The 18,091-nt window shown below is 49.3% G+C and overlaps 1 protein-coding gene across 1 annotated transcript in view; it reads left to right on the forward strand.

Moving 5' to 3' along the window:
- The first annotated feature begins 8,655 nt into the window (after window positions 1–8,655).
- The window catches only part of PROM1 (prominin 1), a 116,609-nt gene continuing 107,173 nt past the window's right edge, over window positions 8,656–18,091 (forward strand). The window contains exons 1-2 of the mRNA XM_053578081.1: window positions 8,656–8,725; window positions 16,713–16,796. The gene's annotated coding sequence lies outside the window, so the exon portion shown is untranslated. The remainder of the gene's footprint in view (window positions 8,726–16,712; window positions 16,797–18,091) is intronic.

Below are 18,091 nucleotides of genomic sequence, written 5' to 3' on the forward strand. Positions count from 1 at the left end.
AGCAGCCTGAAACGTTTAGGGTTATTCCACCTTGAGTAGAGAGCGCACACCCTAATCCCTTCCTTGAGACAAAAACTGCAAAGATGTAATAACCTTGCCCCAGGGGAGGGACTGCCTGCACTCATTCACTCATTAACACACTCATTAAGTTTGCAAAGGTGTTTTTTACACCTACCAAGTCCTGGCCAAAATATAATATATATCCCCAGACAAGGGCCCAAGCAGAAGACTTCTGACTTGGGTCTTCTCTTTTGCCAGAAGCTCTGGTACTTTATACTCCTAATGTATTCCTTTTTGTCTAATAAAATCCTATCTTACCACTGATCTGTGGTCCGTGAGTTCATGCTTCAAATTCCCGAAACCACAGACCTCCTGAAGAAGAAATTCCGATAACACTTTGAGGAAACTCCCCACGCCGTAGGTGGGGCCTACAGCATGTTCTGCTCATTTTCAGGCAGTAAAAAGATTGGAGTCCAGTCTAAGCCACTGGCATCTTTCTTTTTCACCTCACCCCCCATTGAAACAAGCAGTGTTCCCCCCGCTGGGGCAGGGCGACCCAGGAATGGGAAGTGGCGTGGCATGGCGTTTGGCTCCTCTCTCTCCTCCCCCAGAAGCCTGGCTGTGGAGGTGGGGGCACAGAGGTCGGGGAATGGATGGGACGGGCAGGGCTGGGGGGTGAAGAAGGCAGTCTCGTCTGACTCCTGTGACTATCTGGCTGTGGGCTCCTGTTATAAGATTGGCTCTTATATTAGTTTGCTAAAGCTCCTGGAACAAATTCTATCAAACTGGGTGGCTGGCATCAACAGAAACTTGTTCTCTCCCAGTTTCTGAAGGTGGAGGTCCAGAATGAAGGTGTTGGTGGGGCCGTCCTCTCTCTGTCTGTGGTCCCGTCTTGTTGCTCCAGCTTCACACAGCCCCAAGCTTTGCTTGGCTGGTGGCGCCTGACTCTGCCACTGTTCACACAGTGCTTTCCTCTCCACATGTCCTTACAAGGACCCCAGTCACGGTATTAAAGGTCCACCCTCTTCCACTAGGAGCTCATTTTAACTAATGATATCAGCCCCACCCCCTTTCCCAAATAAGGTCATGTTCATGGTCACAGGTACTGGAGGTTAGGAATTCAACATTTTATTGTGAAGGGGGGAGATACATTAACCCATAACATCCTCCTTCTCTCTCCCAGGAGATACTTTTTTTCTGAGACAGAGTCTCACTTTGTCATCCCCTGGTACCTCCGCGTCACAGCTCACAGCAACCTCAGACTCCTCAGCTCCAGTGATTCTCTCGCCTCAGCCTCCCGAGTAGTTGGGATTTCAGGCACCTGCCAAATGCCCAGCTATTGTATTGTTAGACACAGGGTCTCACTCTGACTTAGACTGGTCTGGAACCTATGAGCTCAGGCAATCTTCCTGCCTTGGGCTGTGTGCTCCATGAAAGACAAGCTACCAAATTTCTATTTTTTTCAAAGGCATTAAACTGTTGGGTCCCAGGACCCTGAACTTGGATAGGTGGACATTGTACATGTGACATGTACCAACCAAGACCTCCTGTCTTTTGATTTCACCCCCCAAAAGAGTGACTCTGATTTCACCTGCAATACCTGTGTCTGTGAAGGTATAAACCAAAGCATAGCCCAGCCACCTCAGGTGCACTTTCTCAGGAACCCTTGAGACTGCGTAGCCCCGGTCACCCATACTGGTTCAGAAAAAACCTGTGAATCTTATTTTACAGTTTGTTTTACTTCTGTCAACAAGAGCTAAACCCTCAACTGCAATTCAGGTTTACCTTACAAACACAAACAGTGTAACCTAATCATATGTACCCTCCCATTAACCTGAAATTTAAAAATAAATAAATAAAACCACAAGGAGATATTATAGTTCATGCCCACCAGAATGGCTAGAACTGAAAAGACTCGTGATACCAAGTGTTAAAGACACAAAAACACGGGGGCTCTCAAATGGGAATAAGAAACTGGTAAAATAACTTTGGAAGAGTTTTGGCAGTCCCTGTTAAAGTTAAGCATTAACCTAGCCTATGACTGAGTAACGCAGCCCTTAATGCAGGCATTAATAATTGCTCAAAAGAATTTAAAAAAAAAAGGATGGTGCCTGTGGCTCAAGGAGTAGGGCACCGGCCCCATATAACAGGAGTGGTGGGTTCAATCCCGGCCAAAACTGCAAAAAAAAAAAGAAGAAGAAGAAAGAGCGCTAAGCCCCAAACTGCGGATGCAATTTCCTGCTGCATCTGGGCTGGAGGCAAAGCCTGGCTCATGGTCAGTAAAGTAGGTTGGATAATGCCTCTCCCTCCAAATGCAAGGCCATCAAAACTCATGTGTCTGACCTTCTTGGGAAAAGGATCTTTGAAGGATCTTCCTGGATTAAGATGGGCCCTGAATCCAATGGCAAGTGTCCTTACCAGAGAAGAGAAGGGGACACAGGGAAGGCCCCTCGGTGAAGACAGAGGCAGAATAGGACTGCACTCGCCCCTCACCCCTGACCATGGACGCCAGCCTAGCCCGACTCATTTAGCTGCAGAGAGCTAAATGAACACCTGTAGTTTCTTAACTGCCAGAATTCAGCTCATCCCCATGTAAGGTAAGGGCTACACAGTCTGTACTGGGAGTGATGTTTGTCAAGACCACTGAAGTGAGACACCCGTGCAAGCTGACACTTGGCTGCATAGAAACCAGCCCTGTTCAGGTCCAGAATAGACCCCCAATACTGATCTTACTCTGACTTTGTCCTAATTCTGATCTTGTTTTAATGCTGAAAATCACTTCCAAGTGTGGAGACTTAACATGTGAATGAGACACGTGATGCCTGAGGAGGCGGTAACTAACCCTACGGGGCCAAAGAACTCTCCACCTCGCTGAGCTAAAGAAACTCACCCGGGCTCTGCTCAGGAGGCTCCCTGAGGACCCTTTGCTTTGTGCTGTTTCTCTTGTGCTTGAGCACAAGCCCCACACAACCTTGCTGACTCCTGTTCAGCCTCTTGTTAATTTCTATTTCATAGACATCCCAGGGCCCAAACCAGCCACCAGAAGAGGCAAGGAAGTGTCCTCCCCAAGCACCGCACCGTCAACACACTGGCTTTGCACTTCTGGGCTCCAGAACTGTGTAAGAATAAATATCTGTCGTTTTAAACCACCAACTTTAGAGTGTTTGTCATATCGTCCCACAGCAGATGGAAACACTGGACATTCAGTAAACGTTTTCTGGATGAGTGGGGAGGGATTTCTGCACCGTCTCCTGCTGCAGGATTCAGCCCCTCTTCATGGGACCCTAGAGAGGCCACGGCATCAAGAGGTCCCTCTCGGGGAGAGAGCTCTCGAATTGACGTCAGGACCACTGAGTTGAAGTCCCAGCTCTGCTATCAAATGTCAGTTCCTGCCCCTGGCCCGGTTCTCTCCAGTTAGAAGAGATGTCTCCGCCTAGAGCCCCCAAATGCCACAGAGACCAAGGGGCTCTTTCAAAGCAGTGCTCTCCTGGCAGAGCTTGCATGCTCCAGGTCGGAGGCCTCAGCTGGCAGGGGGCTCCGGGATCCCTTCAGAGCAGGGCACAGGCTGCATGCCCAGCAGTGGCAGCTGCTGTGTGTCTATGCCTGCCCAGCCCTTGAGGCCGCCTGGTTACCGTAGAGATCATCTCTCTCCCAGGGCTCCCGGTAGCAGATGAGACCAGCTGGCAGTAGGGCTGGGGGCGAGTTGTCCCCTGGCTTGGAGAAAAGCATTGCCCATCACAAAGGACTTTTTACTTCTAGGTCAGGGTGGGGGACAGCTACTTAGGAATGTCACCAATCAGTGATAAAGCCTTGTTTTCCACTCCATGGATCTAGGGATGACCCCTGGTTTTGTCACGTTTCCTAGGACATCTGGCCAAATCTATTTTTTTTGGGGGGGGGAAGCCCTATTTATCCACCCAAACTCCATCTATATTCTCCTTAGAATACTGTTGAACAGCCAACCCTGGGTTAATTTCCACAGGTTCATGTGGGTTTAAAAAAAATTCAAATCTCCAGATATTTCAGATGAAGTTCAGCTGACCTTAATCCTCTAAACTTGCCAGTAACTAATTCTTCCTGGGCAAGTGCAGGCCTGTTGGAACAATTATGTCCCTGGAAACTGGGCAGAGCCAAAACTGGGTTAGAAACCAGGACATGTGAGCATTAGAACAACCTGTGTGTTTTAGGGGAGGTCCCTAGATCTCTCTTGGCCTCAGCTGACTCACTAGGAAAATAAAAAAATTAAGTATCTGTTGTGCCCATCTCAGGAAGTATCCAGAGGGTGCAGGCCACCGCCTCACACTTTGAAATGGCTTCCCGAGAAAGGGTTTGGGGAACCCAGAGGATTGGATGGGACAGCTAGAGAAGGGGGCTTGGTGTGCAGGGAAGGATTAGCCTTGCCCAAAGAAAGTGTGACCTCTGCCCTCACTCCTGGAGGGTAACCACTGAACCCTCAGAATGTTCTGTCTGATTGGAGCAGCTTTGTTTATTTGGGGGCCTTGGGCTATGTCAGTCTACGCCAACATTGCGATTTGCCGTGGGAACTTGGGCCATGCAGTATCAGCTCAACCTCTGAACCCACCGAATATAAGTGTCATGCATGTGGGTATCCAGCTGTGTCTGCATGGCTGACTCCCAGTAAAAACTCTGGACACCGCGTTATTGTTGGGAGAAGTAACTACGGACCTCCTAATTCTACTGGGAGAGGACAACCTCTCAATCAAGCTCATGCCTGGACCCTGTTCTAAGTGCCAAATCAGCAGATTTCCATCTATGTACTTTTACTGTTATAAATTATCATTGCACACATGACAGCTTTGCTAAGTTCTCTGATCCTTCCAGTGAATTATTGAAACTGAAGATGGTTTTAGGGACCCCCCCCTCAAACTTGCACTTGGAGGAGGGGTGTAAGTCCAGGAAGGCTGAGTAGCAGGAAATGGAGGAGAAGACCCTGGGGAAGGATGGGCTGGGACCATGCCTGGGTGCCTCCCACCGACACTGCTGTTCCTGGCCAACCTCACCTCTGCCCCAGCCTCTAGATTATGCCACTGCCGCAGTGAATGTCTCCATGGCTCTGCATCTGTGCACCCCTCCCTCCAGACTCAAAATCCTGGGAGGGAGCATCTGAGTGGCTGATCTTGAAGCCAATGCCTGCTCCCTGGTGACCTGAGGACTGAGAGCAAGTTTGCATGGTAGAGGGAACCCTAGCTCCCACCTGGACCTATGCAATGGGGAATCCCTCCATCCCATAGGAAGGGTGTCCTGATGCTGAGCCACCAAAAGCAATATCCACTCCAAATGACTCAGGAGGATGCAGCCATCTCTAAAATTCCACCTCTGAAATTAAAAAGTGGAAGAAAACTGCTTGGAAGCAGGTGGGCTTCGTGGGTGCACTACTGGTGCAGTTGCACGGGGTCCCTTGTATTTGTTTTAACGTCCTTGTTGTCACCCTCTGGAAATTCTTCATAATTTTTGAACAAGACACCCACATTTTGCTCTTGCTTTGGCCCTGAAAATTATGTAGCCTGTCCTACTTGGAAAGTATCAAGCATCAAGCAAATGCAGCGGCTGGTGATGACCTTTGTTTTACTAGCAAATTATCTGATCCATCAAAGTTACTTTCACAGCTGCGTCTTTGTTGTTTTATTCATTCATTTTGACCTAGACTTAAGGAAACTACTGTCTGTTCCTCGTGTAATACCTCAGTGGACACCACATCGGCGGGCACGGGCTGCTCTGCCTCTGCCAGTCCCCCTTGAATGAATGTGAGCACTCGGTGTTTCTGCTTCATTTCTCTCTCCCTTTCCCTCCAGCCACGCTCCTCCCTGGGTCTCATCCGTCCTGAACTGTCCTGATTTGCTCCTATATCTCCAGCTGTTGCTTCCTGTCTCCTTCACTGGCTTCACCCTGCCCCTCACACCTGGATTTACCACCATAGAGATTTGCCTTTTGTGCCTGTTCTCCTCTCCAGATGTGCCAGTTTTCTCTTGAGCCTTCAAGGAGAACTTCTCTGCAGAGGCTTTCAAAGTGGCTGCTCTGACTGGCTGTGCCATCACCACATGGATGTCTCTGCAGATGCAAACCTAGTATCATCAAGGTCACACCTGCCTCCCCCTTTGAACCTCCTGATTCTGCCATGACCATCAGCTTTCTAGCTTAACTAGTGTCAACTTCTTTTCCAGCTCCATATTGTTGCCACATTACCACACATTAGTAATATTTTTTTCTATATTTCTAATCGGGTGGTTGGTGTATCAGAATCTCTGGATAGGAGGTCCAAGGTAGAAAAGTATGTAAAGGCCCCCAGAAAGTGGGCCTTCACCAGATATCAAATCTGCTAATGCCTTGATCTTGGACCTCCCAGCGTCCAGAACGGTGAGAATTAAATTTCTGTTATATAAGCTACCCAGGTTACAGCATTTTGTTATAGTGTCTCAAATGGTCTCAGACCACAAGGAGGGATAACGGAAGAAGCAAAAGGGTTCACACTCCCTTCCTTGCAAAGAACCTTCCTGGAAGTTGCATGTCAGACTTTTGTTTGTATCACCATGACAGAGATTGCTGGTTGTCCACTAACACGTGCTCTTTCTTTCCTTAAAAGTAGCACATTTCATCTTTAGTGAGGTCATAACTATGCGGAATAAAGATTGTCTTGGTGATTCAGTTAAATGACCCAAAGAGCACATGACTTCTGCTTTCATCCCCAAACTTCCTGTTTAGACTCACTGTCCAAAATTTGATAACCCTCTGTGTATTATTTGTGTTATTAGTTCAGCTATTGCAAAACAATGGTCAAAATATAATAAAGGTAGAAGTTTATATCCCTTTCACAGAACAGTCTGCACAGGTACAAACCTGGGCTGGTAGAGCCAAGCTGTGATTGTCAGGGGCCCAGGCTCCTTCTATCTTCTTGCTCCACATCATCAATATATGGTTTCCAACCCATGGCCCAGAATGTCTTCTCGGCTCTAGTGATCATTTCTACATTGCAACCAGCAGGAGGAGGAGAGAGGAAGAGGTATAACCACTTTATTTAAAGACACTTTCTAGAAGTTGGACATGACATTTCTGTCTCCTTTCTATTGACTGGATACCTTGGCTATTAGAGAGACAATCTTTATTCCACACAGTTATGTCCTCACTAAAGATGAGATGTGCTACTTTTAAGGAAAGAAAGAGCATGTGTTAGTGGACAACCAGCAATCTCTATCATGGTGATACAAACAAAAGTCTGACATGCAACTTCCAGGAAGGTTCATTGCATGGGAGTGTGCACCCTTTTGCTTCTTCCGTTATTCCTCCTTGTGGTCTGAGTCCTCCTTGTGGCCCACTTTTTGGTTTATAGAGATGCTTTCTAGTTGTGTCCTCACATGATGGAAGGCACAAAAAACTCCCTCAGGTCTCCTATATAGAGATTCTAATGCCATTCATGGTGGTTCTATTCTCGTGACCTAATCACCTCCTATGTTTCCACCTCTTAATACCTTGGGGGTTAGGATTTCAACATATGGATTGGGGTAGTGGGGGACTCACATTCAGACCATAGCATGACCTCCAATACAAATATGTCCTGGAGCTTCAAGAGACTTCCAGGATTGGGTGGTGACCTTAGGGTTATAATAGGATGAGGCAGCATCCACAATGACCATAGATTCATCATTCTGTCCTGAGCAGTTTATCTCCAGACTTTATTTTTAAAAAAGGTAAACATCTACCAGTTTCAGCTGAGAGGGGCAGCAGGGCCTGGGGCATATGGACTGGGATAGTAGCGGACTTACGAGAAATGCCAGCAGTGTTCTGGGACTCTGCTGGGAGAGGCAGTGACAACAGGAGGCTGGTCTCAGAAATGTTTACCTGTGGAAGCGGAAGGCCTGCCTGAGGCAATGCCAAGTCCCCAGCTGGAGGATGCTCTGAAATGTCACTGAAGAGAGGGCACCTGCTCCCAGATGGGCTCAGCCAGTGGACATTCCTGTGTCCCAGGGGCTATTAGGCCCACAGCAGGTGTGGGCCTCTAGTTCTAGGGCCCAGAGATTGGGGAGCAGCCCACTGAGAAGCATCCTCATCTCTGAGAGCTGGCCAGAAAGACCAGGAACCACGGGAGCCAGCGTGCTCTGGGGGGATCTGAGCAGCAGTGTGAACCTGGGTCCCTGTGGTTCTCCAAGTTGAATTATTTATGATGCTGTTTTGGTCTCAGAGGGATTTTAATTAGCATCCTGGGAAAAGGCTGCAGCCTTGTGACCTCCTGTGGAATCTCAGGGAAGGCTCAACAGCACATTGTTTTGGTAACAGGATCAAATATCGCCCACGGTGAGCTGGTGGCACCTCTGGATGAGAAGCCTGGTTGGGACGGTGTCTTCCTGACTTAACCAGGCCCTGAGACATTTCTCCCAAGTTTCAGAGGCTTAATACTTCTCCCCAGGAAACAGTTGGAAAGCTTGAATGAGAAGGTGTCTGTAAAGGACAGCCCGGGTGTCCCCTGCAGAGCCAGCAGCCATGGGGGTCTCTTGGAAGCCACGGCCTGAGCCCCTGTGCAACCTCCCAGCAGCACCTCACTGGCTCTGGGGACAGAAGCCGGGACCAACGAGCCTGTTTCCACAGCACTTGTCCCTGGAGGCACAGCATAAGCATTGCAGTTTCAGCCAGGAGGTGACAAGAGGCAGGAGGCAGGGAAGAAGCACAGAGAAGCCTCAGGAACCCAGGAAGACAGAAGGAGAACCACACAGAGGTGAGGGGCCCTGGCAACGGGACTCTAACGCCCAGAGAAGGGGCCTTGCTACTGGGAGGAGGCAATGGGTCGGGGCCGCAGAGCACACACAGCCTGCCGTGACCACCAGCTCTGCCCGTAACTAGCTGCATGATCTTGATCACGCTTAACCTCTTAGTGCCTCAGTTTCCTTCTCTGTAAACGAGCCCAACAAAAAGATTTAGCACATAGAGCTACTCAGGAAAAAGTATTTATCTTTTGCCTTTTGGCAAATGACGTGACCTCCCTGACCCTCAGTTATCTTCCTCTACAGATACAGTAATCCCCATGTCATTGAGTTGTGCAGAAAACATGACAATAGCTGCTGGGCACTACACTAAGCACCAACACTATGGCTAATACAATTTTACAAATTTTATCCTCCCGCGAAACCCATAAAGTGGGAACTATTAACATCTCCGTGTGCATGGACGGAATGAGACACAGAGAGGTTAGGACACCAGGCGAGGTCCTCTGCATCTGTGAGGAGGAAGAATGCACTGTGCTAATGCCATGGAATTGCTCCCTTCTAAATGATTAATTTTTTGTTATGTAAATTTAACCTCAAGTTTTTAAAAATTAAGAGGGTTGTATCCATGGCTAATTCCTGTTCGACTGCTAGATTAGCTGGAAAGACCTTCTCTTTGTTCTCTTCCTTGAGGGCAGAACTTCAGTTGAGAGCTGAAGCCTTGTCTGATCCTAGGGAGAGGCCACCCCCTGATGCGCGGCCCCCCACAGCTCCTGAGGTGGAGCAGGCATTATTCACCAGGGCCCTGGATCCCGGAAGGCCTTTTCTTTCTTTTCCTTTTTTTCTTTCTTTCCTTTTTTTTTTTTTTTTTTTTTTTGAGAAAGAGTCTTATTATGTTGCCCTGGGTAGAGTTACAGCTCACAGCAACCTCCAACCCTTGGGCTTAAGTGATTCTCTTGCCTCAGCCTTCCCAGTAGCTGGGACTACAGGTGCCCACCACAACACCTGGCTCTTTTTTGGTTGTAGTTGTCATTGCTGTTTAGCTGGCCCAGGCTGGTTCGAACTCTACAGACTTGGTGCATGTGGCTGGTGCCAGAACCACTGTGCTACAGGCGCCGAGCCAGGAAGGCCTTTTCTAGATGTAAAGTCCTTCTTCCCCACCCTACACTTCCCTGGTATCCCCAGAGCCCAGAGTCCTGTCTTCCTTCTGGTTGGCGCCCCAGCAGGATGTGGAATGAATGCCAGGCCTGTTTCTGAACTTTATCAATACCGTTTTACTGTGACACGAACATTGAAGGTCAATTATTTTCTCCCTAAAACCTCCTCCATTTTTCAAACCTGCTGCCCCTCAAGTCTCTCTGAGCACGAAACTGGAAAGCTGATCTCATGGAATTAACAAAATTGAAACAGGCTGGTAGAACTTGGAAGCCCCAAAGCAATCTTATGACCTGGAATTTTCTCCCTGTTCTGTGGCCTCCCAGGAGAAGTCAGGAGAAGCCTGTTCCACGCCAGCCGGCAAGGTACTGTGGTCACGTCAGACCCGCCTTGTGGCCTTGGGGATTCCTGATTCTAATGCTTTTGGGAACCCAAATTGGTAAGGCAGCCCCAAAGGAGAGCTCAGGGGAGCCTACCCCCACCGTCGCCGAAAGGCTGCTCATGTTTTCATTCTCCCACATCTTCCTTAGTGCAAACAGCTAGTGCTCAGTAATGGTTTCCAGATGAATTCCATAGCAGGACAAGGACAGGTTGTGTTTGATGCTCAGCTCTGCCGCAAACCAGCCAGGAGACTTTGGGCAGTTTTCTTTGCCTCTTTGAACTTCAGTTTCCTTAGCAGGAAAGGGGGACATAAAAGCCCAGGCCCTGTCTCCCTGAAGGTGGGAAGGGGACAGCTGCACATTTTCACTTTCAAATGTTCCCTGCAGCAGTCTGGTCTACCTCCATAGGCTGAGCGCCGTGGGCTTGGAGAGCTGCAGCCTGACAAGGCTTCTGTTAACTCTGCAGCCTTAGTGAGCACACGCTGCGCCCTCAGCCTTTGGCTGCCAGGAATCCGTCCTGGCACCCCTCAGAGCAGCAGGTGCTCTGTCCCTTGAGGGCACCAGGAAAGATAGTTGGCAGTGTCGCCATCTAACCGCAGAAGGCTGGGGAGCAATCATGATGACAGACCTCTCTGTTTACAGGGGAGGGTGCAATCCCTTCCAGGTGTGGGACCCCACAGTGTCCCTGAGCCCCTCCTGCCGTGAGAGCAGCAGCTGGGCGCAGCAGAAAAGTCTTTGAGACAAGACCTCTGCCTCCTGCTGGAAACGAGGGGCCTTAAAGGGACATCCAACCTCTGCAAGCCTCAGTTTCCTCATCTGTAAAACAGATAACAAGTCCTCCTCCGTGGGGTGTGGGTTAGTTTGTCACAGCTGCTGTGACAAAGCACCACAGGCCAGCGGCTTAGACAGCAGATACTTACTGTCCTGTGGCGAGGTTGGTGCCTCCCAAGGCCATGAGGGTGAATGAGTCCCAGGTCTCTGCTTGGCTCAGAGGTGGCTGTTTTCTACCATGTCCCCCCACATTGCCTTCCTCTGGGCCCAACTTTCCCCTTTTTATAAGGACCCCAGTCGCACTGGATGAGAGTACCCTGTAATGAGGTCATTTTAACGTAAACAATTACTTTTGTAAAGACACTGTCTCCAAATAACGTCACCTTCTGAGGTACTAGAGTTAAATTTCAACATATGGGTGAGGGGACACCAATCAATAGCAGGGTGCCTGCCGTGGAGTTAGAACATCAGGGATGCGTAAGTGTTCATGAATGTCCCTCTCCTGGAGCGGGGGGAGCCTTTATTTGTGGGACATTTTAGAAGCGACTCGTGTAGATTGAGGGGTTCTCGTGCCCATTCTGATGACACTGCTGATCCCTCTATGAGGGTCAGGTGCCGTGAGGACATCAGGTGCTCCAGAGGTCTCCCAGCCCCGGCTCTGTGAGTTCTCTAGACTTCATTTTCTCTTCCTCGTGCTTCCGACCTCTTCCCTGAACGAGCAGTATGGTGAGGCAGCCACACTCCCAGGCCGGAGTCAGCCAGTCTGCCCCGCCTTGCAGCCCCACCTCCCGGCCTCAGACGGGCCCCTCTCTGAGCGTCTTCATCTTGGAAGTGAGAGTTAAACGCATACTCCACGTCTAGATTAGAGTCTGCTCTTGGGTCTCGCCTGCCACGTTTCCGTATCCAGCATCACTGTATGCGTCTATGTGAAGTGGCAGATCCCCTCTGTCCCTGACTCCCCGCTGTTCACCCCAGGGCCCCACTCCCTCAGTGTCCCGTCTGAATTTGGACAACTGCTCTGGACCCATGACTTTAACACCTCCTCAGCCCAAGCCTAGTGGGTCTTCAGGAAACCCTTAGTGAGCCCACCGTGCCCCTGGAGCCAAAGCCCCAGCTGTGCCCTGTGAAGGCTCAGTGGCCTGGGTACAGGGTGGCACCAGCACTGCCATGGTCACTCTCAATGGGGCGGGTGAGCAGGGGTGATCTTTGAGAGGCCAGGTCAGGTGGGAGTTCCCACCACAAGTGGCTCAGGGCAGCACAGTCCAAGTCTAGGATTCCCAAGGGAGTCCCTGTGAGCTCAGTAATGACCTGGAGAGGACAGTGCCCTGACACTCTGCTGTGGTCAAACTGGGGCTCCAAGCCCCCAGGGTGCTGGGCAGGATGTCCCCAGAGAGTGGCCGTTCCCAGCACCAATCAGGCAGGAAGCAGAGGATGCTGGGACAGGAAGTCCCTGGGAGGTGGCTCCAAGTGGTGAGAAGCTGCCCCCTTCCTGTCTGGGCTCCTTTCTCCTGGACCTGGACCCCAGGAGTTCCAAGGGTAGGGACAAAAGGGGCCAGCTGGTGATGGTGATGGGCTGGTGGCCACTGCCCATGAGGAGGCTGACCAGGCAGGGGACAGTGTGGGCAGCCTTGAGGGTTCTGAGAGTAGCTGTGGGTAGTTGTCAGTTACTCTTGTTTATGTTCTGGCCTTCTGTCCAGCTTCCTGAGGCCTCCTGTCCTCAGCTGGGTTGGGGCGAACAGAGGGCAGGGTCTGTGCTCAGGTGTGAGTCAGAGCATAAAGAACAGGCAGGCCTCGAGGTGCTGGGGATATGATGACACCAGTGAGACTCCTGAGGGAAAGCAGGGTCCAGAGTCAAGACACACATGGCCCTCCAATGGGAGAGAATCTCCCTGCCTGCTGCCAACCTTGGGGGACCACGATGTGCACTTAGGTCAGGACCCAGTGAGGGAGGCATAGCCACCTGACCACTGAAGCTCTCTCGACCAGCATCCCCAAAGACTGTGCTGCAGGCTCATCTGCTCCAGGGTCCCTGGGAAAGCAGAGAAGCCAGCAGGTGGGGGGCCAAAAGAAGCATCCAGCAGAGCCCAGGTTCACACTCCAGGACAACCTCCAGTGGGCAGGATCGGAGAGCAGGTCACAGAGCTGAGAAGTGGGAGACCTCCGTCTGCTCCTCAAAACCTCTCTGCACTCACTTCCTAGCCCTGCACGGGTCTCTCCCAGGACGCTCTGCGGCTCCCACATGAAGTGGGCCCCTGCATCAGGGCCCTGGAACCTTCTTCCCTCAGGTATTAGCTTCATTCACGTCTCTGTTCAGGAACACCTAAGAAGAAGAACAACTCTCCCCTGTCCCACACACTTCCCTTCATGGCACAGCACTGACTCCCTAAAATTATATTTTATAGTGAGCTTGTTTCCCTGGTGGTCACCTGTTTGCCTGGCAGAGTGGAAGCACCGTGAAGGCAGGAACTGGGTCCTGCTCACTGTTGATTCCCAAGGGCCCTGGACTGTGCCTAACACAGAGCTGGGATTCAGTGAGTATTTGTGGAGTGAGCGAAGAGCCCCCTGAAGTTCTCAAGTCAGAGTCTATGGGCATCCCCAGGCTTCGGTTTCGAGGACAGGGAACTTGGCAGAGGCAAAATCCAGGAGCGACCACTACTTGTGCCTGGCCCTCCCACCACCCTGTCCCCACCTGTCTCTCTGGCAGCTGGCTCTTTCTCCGCAGATCCGCCCCTCCAGATGATCTCTGGAGACAACGCACGTTCACTCTTCCTTGCCTCTCACAGTGACCTGTACTCACTCTCAGTGGGGACCACCTTGGTCCTCGGCAGGGCCAGAACTTACTCTCTTTCAAGGAATGCCTTCAGATGCTTTTTTTTTTTTGTCCTTTTCTTTTTGAGACAGTGTCTCACTCAGTCCCTCTGGTAGAAGGCCCTGGTGTCCTAGCTCACAGCAACCTCAAACTCCTGGGCTCATGCGATTCTTTTGCTTCAGCCTCTGGAGTAGCTGGGACTACAGACACCCACCGTAAGACCCAGCTATTTTTTTCTGTTTCTAGTAAAGATGGGGTCTGGCTCTTGTACAGGCTGGTCTCGAACTCCTGAGCTCAAGAGATCCTCCTGCCTTGGCTTCCCAGAGGGCTAGGATTATAGGCATGAGCCACTGTGCTGGGCCTCCAGCTTGAGATGCTTTAGCATTTTTTTAAAAATCATACAGGTGGCATTAATAGGCCTTTTCCTTGGTTCTGGGAACACTTTCTTTATACTTCATTTAAAGTAGTTTTTCTAATCTGACATAATTAGGGCATAGCAAAAATTCTGCCCTCCCTGGAAGTTGGTCAGATTCTTAAAGGCATGAGTGAAGTGATGGTGTCTCTAGGACTTTACTCATAACAAATATCCAATTCATGTTTGCTTAATTGAATCATGTTGACATTATTCTTGGAGAATTAGGTGGGGAAAAGAAAATTAATTTGAATGTGTGCCTTGTGCTACCCAGTGTGCCAATAAGCCATAATATACTTTATTTCCAAAAACTCTCACAGAAATCTTACCATATTTCCAGGGATTGTATTCCCATCCCTGTTTTATGAATGTGGGTCAGAAAAGTTATATGAGCTGCCCCGGGGTTACACAGGTAGTAAGAGGCAGAGCCACGACTTGAAGACAAAATGGCTTATATTCATTTAAATTCTTTTTATCCAGGCCTTGAACAGCGGCTCACGCCTATAATCCTAGCACTATGGGAGGCCAAGGCAGGTGGATCCGTTGAGCTCAGAAGCTCAAGACCAGCCTAAGCAAGAACAAGACTCCAGCTCTACTGAAAATAGAAAAACTAGCTGTGTGGGGTAGTGGGTGCCTGTAGTCCCCAGCTACTTGGAAAGCTGAGGCAAGAGGGTCGCTTGAGCCCAGAAGTTTGAGATTGCTGTGAGCTGTGATGTGACGGCACTCTACCCAGGGTGACAGAATGAGACTGTCTCAAAAAAATAAAAAAACCAAAAACGAATTCTTTTCATCCTTATACACTTGACATGGAATTCTAGAAGGTAGCATAGCTACACATAAAACAGGCGTGGATTTATAAGCCTGACTTTACATGCCGAAAGTCGAACAAAAACGGCCCGTCCTTTTTCTACAAGGGTGAGAATGATTTTATATAGTGAGGAGATGTGTGTGAGGAGATGCTAAGCTATGTAGACACCTGCTCCCAGGAATCAAAACAACTGGCCCCAATGGAGGTCCCATAAATTGGTGATACTTAATTAACATTTTCCTTGAGGCCAAGATTAGCTTTCTGAGAATTGAAAGGGCAAAAGAAGTATTTATGGCAATAATAACAGCTGATTGCAAGTATTTGCATGCCAACTAAATTTATTTTAGAAAATCTTACATATGCTCAGTTTAACAGCTATAACTTTGTGCTCATCAGCTGAAGCAACAGTTTATGTAATTTCGTATTTTGAAAACTTCCATTGAAGCTTAAAGTAGAAAAATAGAGGATTGTCCTGGAGTGGGATGTGAGGCCAAATTTAGCTTGGCCCTGAAGAAATAACACTTTACAATAGCTCAAGTGAACCGAAACCTTTGCCACATCAAAACTACCCATAAAAAAGCATCTTTCCAAAGAAGGCAGTCTGCCACTTAATGGAACATAGCAGAGCATGAAAATCGTCCTTTAAAGCGTATCCATTAAACCCTTCTTCAACTAAATGCTTCCAGAGTGAAAACCAATACATTTTAAAATGTTCATGCTTCTTTTCCAGAAAAGCTGGTTTCCAAAATGTATCACCTATAAACCTGAACATCACTAACACATTTAAAAACCTAAAAATTTAGCTCGGCGCCTGTGGCTTAAGCACCAGCCACATACACCTGAGCTGGCGGGTTCAAATCCAGTCCGGGTCTGCCAAACAACAATGATGGCTGCAACCAAAAAATAGCTGGGTGTTTTGGCGGGCGCCTGTAATCCCAGCTACTTGGGAGGCAGAGGCAGGAGAATCGCTTGAGTCCAGGAGTTGGAGGTTGCTGTGAGCTGCGATGCCACAGCACTCTACCCAGGGCGACAGCTTGAGGCTCTTTCTCAAAAACAAAAACAAAAACAAAAAACACAAAAAAACACAAAAAATCTGTTAAAAGAAGGGCTGCTACTTTTATGCAAAACTGTAGTGGTTTGTTTTTTTGTTTTTTCTTTTAATGATTTTTTTTTTTTTAGGTAGGGTTTTATTTTGTTCCCCAGGCTGGAGTACGGTGGCATCATCATAGCTCACAGCAACCTCAAATGCCTGAGCTCAGATAATCATCCTGCCTCAGCCTCCCAAGCAGCTGGGACTATAGGCATGTGCCAACACACCAGGCCGATTTTTCTATTTTTTGTAGAGATGAGGTCTCTCAATGTTTCTCAGGCTGGTCTTGAACTCCTGACCTCAAGTGGTCCTCCCACCTCAAAGTGCTGGGATGACAGGTGTGAGCCCCGTGCTCAACCTCATTCAATGAACTTTAAATGCATTTTCATAGACAATTAAAAAGAAAAAGAGATAAGAAAGAGACCTTTGCCTCACCTCCATAGGGGGTGGTTAACATGTTGATTTCTGTAATTGGGGTTACCATGTTGTATTTCTGTTTCTTTTTCTCCTCCGAGGCTTAGTTTTCATAGTTCTTGGGTTTGCTGTTACTTACTGTTCTTCATCTGTTTTAAACAGCACCAATGACCTCGCAGATACAGGTCGTGGGTTACAGCAGATGTAGAGGTGGAGGCTGAGCTGCCAGTGATCCTGTGACCTTGGGTGAGTCACTTCTTATCTAGACATTGACACAAGTTGGTTCTGATAACCTGAGTGAAGCAGCAGGCCCTCTGTCCACAAAAATGCACGTGTATCCCTGCTCTGCACACAAATTCGGGGCCCACGTGCAAATTCCTTAGTGATCCAGGAGCCTCCGTATAAAAGCCTTTGAACTAGCTAGACAATTTCGAGGGTTTTTTGTTTCTTTCTTTTTTTTTTTTTTTTTAAGAGACAGAGTCTCGGGCGGCGCCTGTGGCTCAGTCGGTAAGGCGCCGGCCCCATATACCGAGGGTGGCGGGTTCAAACCCAGCCCCGGCTGAACTGCAACCAAAAAATAGCTGGGCGTTATGGCGGGCGCCTGTTGTCCCAGCTACTTGGGTGGCTGAGGCAAGAGAATCGCTTAAGCCCATGAGTTGGAGGTTGCCGTGAGCTGTGTAAAGGCACGGCACTCTACCGAAGGCCACAAAGTGAGACTCTGTCTCTACAAAAAAAAAAAAAGAGAGACAGAGTCTCAGCCAGGCTCAGTGGCTCATGCCTGTAATCACAACACTTGGGAGGCCGAGGCAGGTGGATTGCCTGAGTTCATAGGTTCGAGACCCACCTGAGCCAGAGTGAGACCCCTGTCTCTAAAAATAGCTGGGCTTTGTGTCGGGTACCTGTAGTCCCAGCCACTCGGGAGGCTGAGACAGGAGAATCACTTCAGCCCAGAGCATTCTACCAAGGGTAGAGCTATGATGCCAGAGCATTCTACCAAGGGTAGAGACTCTGTCTCAAAAAACAAACAAACAAAAAACCAAAAAAAAAAAGAGAGAGACAGAGTCTCACTCTGTCACCCTGGGCAGTAGACACGTGGTGTCATCTTAGCTCATAGCAACCTCAAACTCCTGGGGCAATCCTCTTGCCTCAGCCTTCCCAGGAGCTGGGCCTGCCACCACACCCAGCTAGTTTTTCTATTTTTAGTAGAGATGGTGTCTGGCTCTTGCTCAGGTTGATCTCAAACTCCTGAGCTCAAGTGGTTCACCTGCCTCAGCCTCCCAGGGTGCTTGGGGTTACAGGCGTGAGCCACCGAACCTGGCCGTGAGCTAGATGATTTTGAAAGACTCCTTGACAGTTTGCAATGCTGTCTTCTCACAGAAGCTTGTGGGTGTCTGTGTTTATTATCTGAGGCCAGGGGAGCTCTAAGCGAGAGAGGAGGATGAGAAAGCTCTCCCACAAGCTTGCCTGGGTGTCTCCACTGCGGGGCTCGGCCATCTCTGGGAGTCTGGAAGCCACGCGGTGGGAAGGGCGAGGATAAGCAG

The sequence above is a fragment of the Nycticebus coucang genome, chromosome 23 (assembly GCF_027406575.1).
Source record: "Nycticebus coucang isolate mNycCou1 chromosome 23, mNycCou1.pri, whole genome shotgun sequence".
NCBI classification, from domain to species: Eukaryota; Metazoa; Chordata; class Mammalia; order Primates; family Lorisidae; genus Nycticebus; species Nycticebus coucang.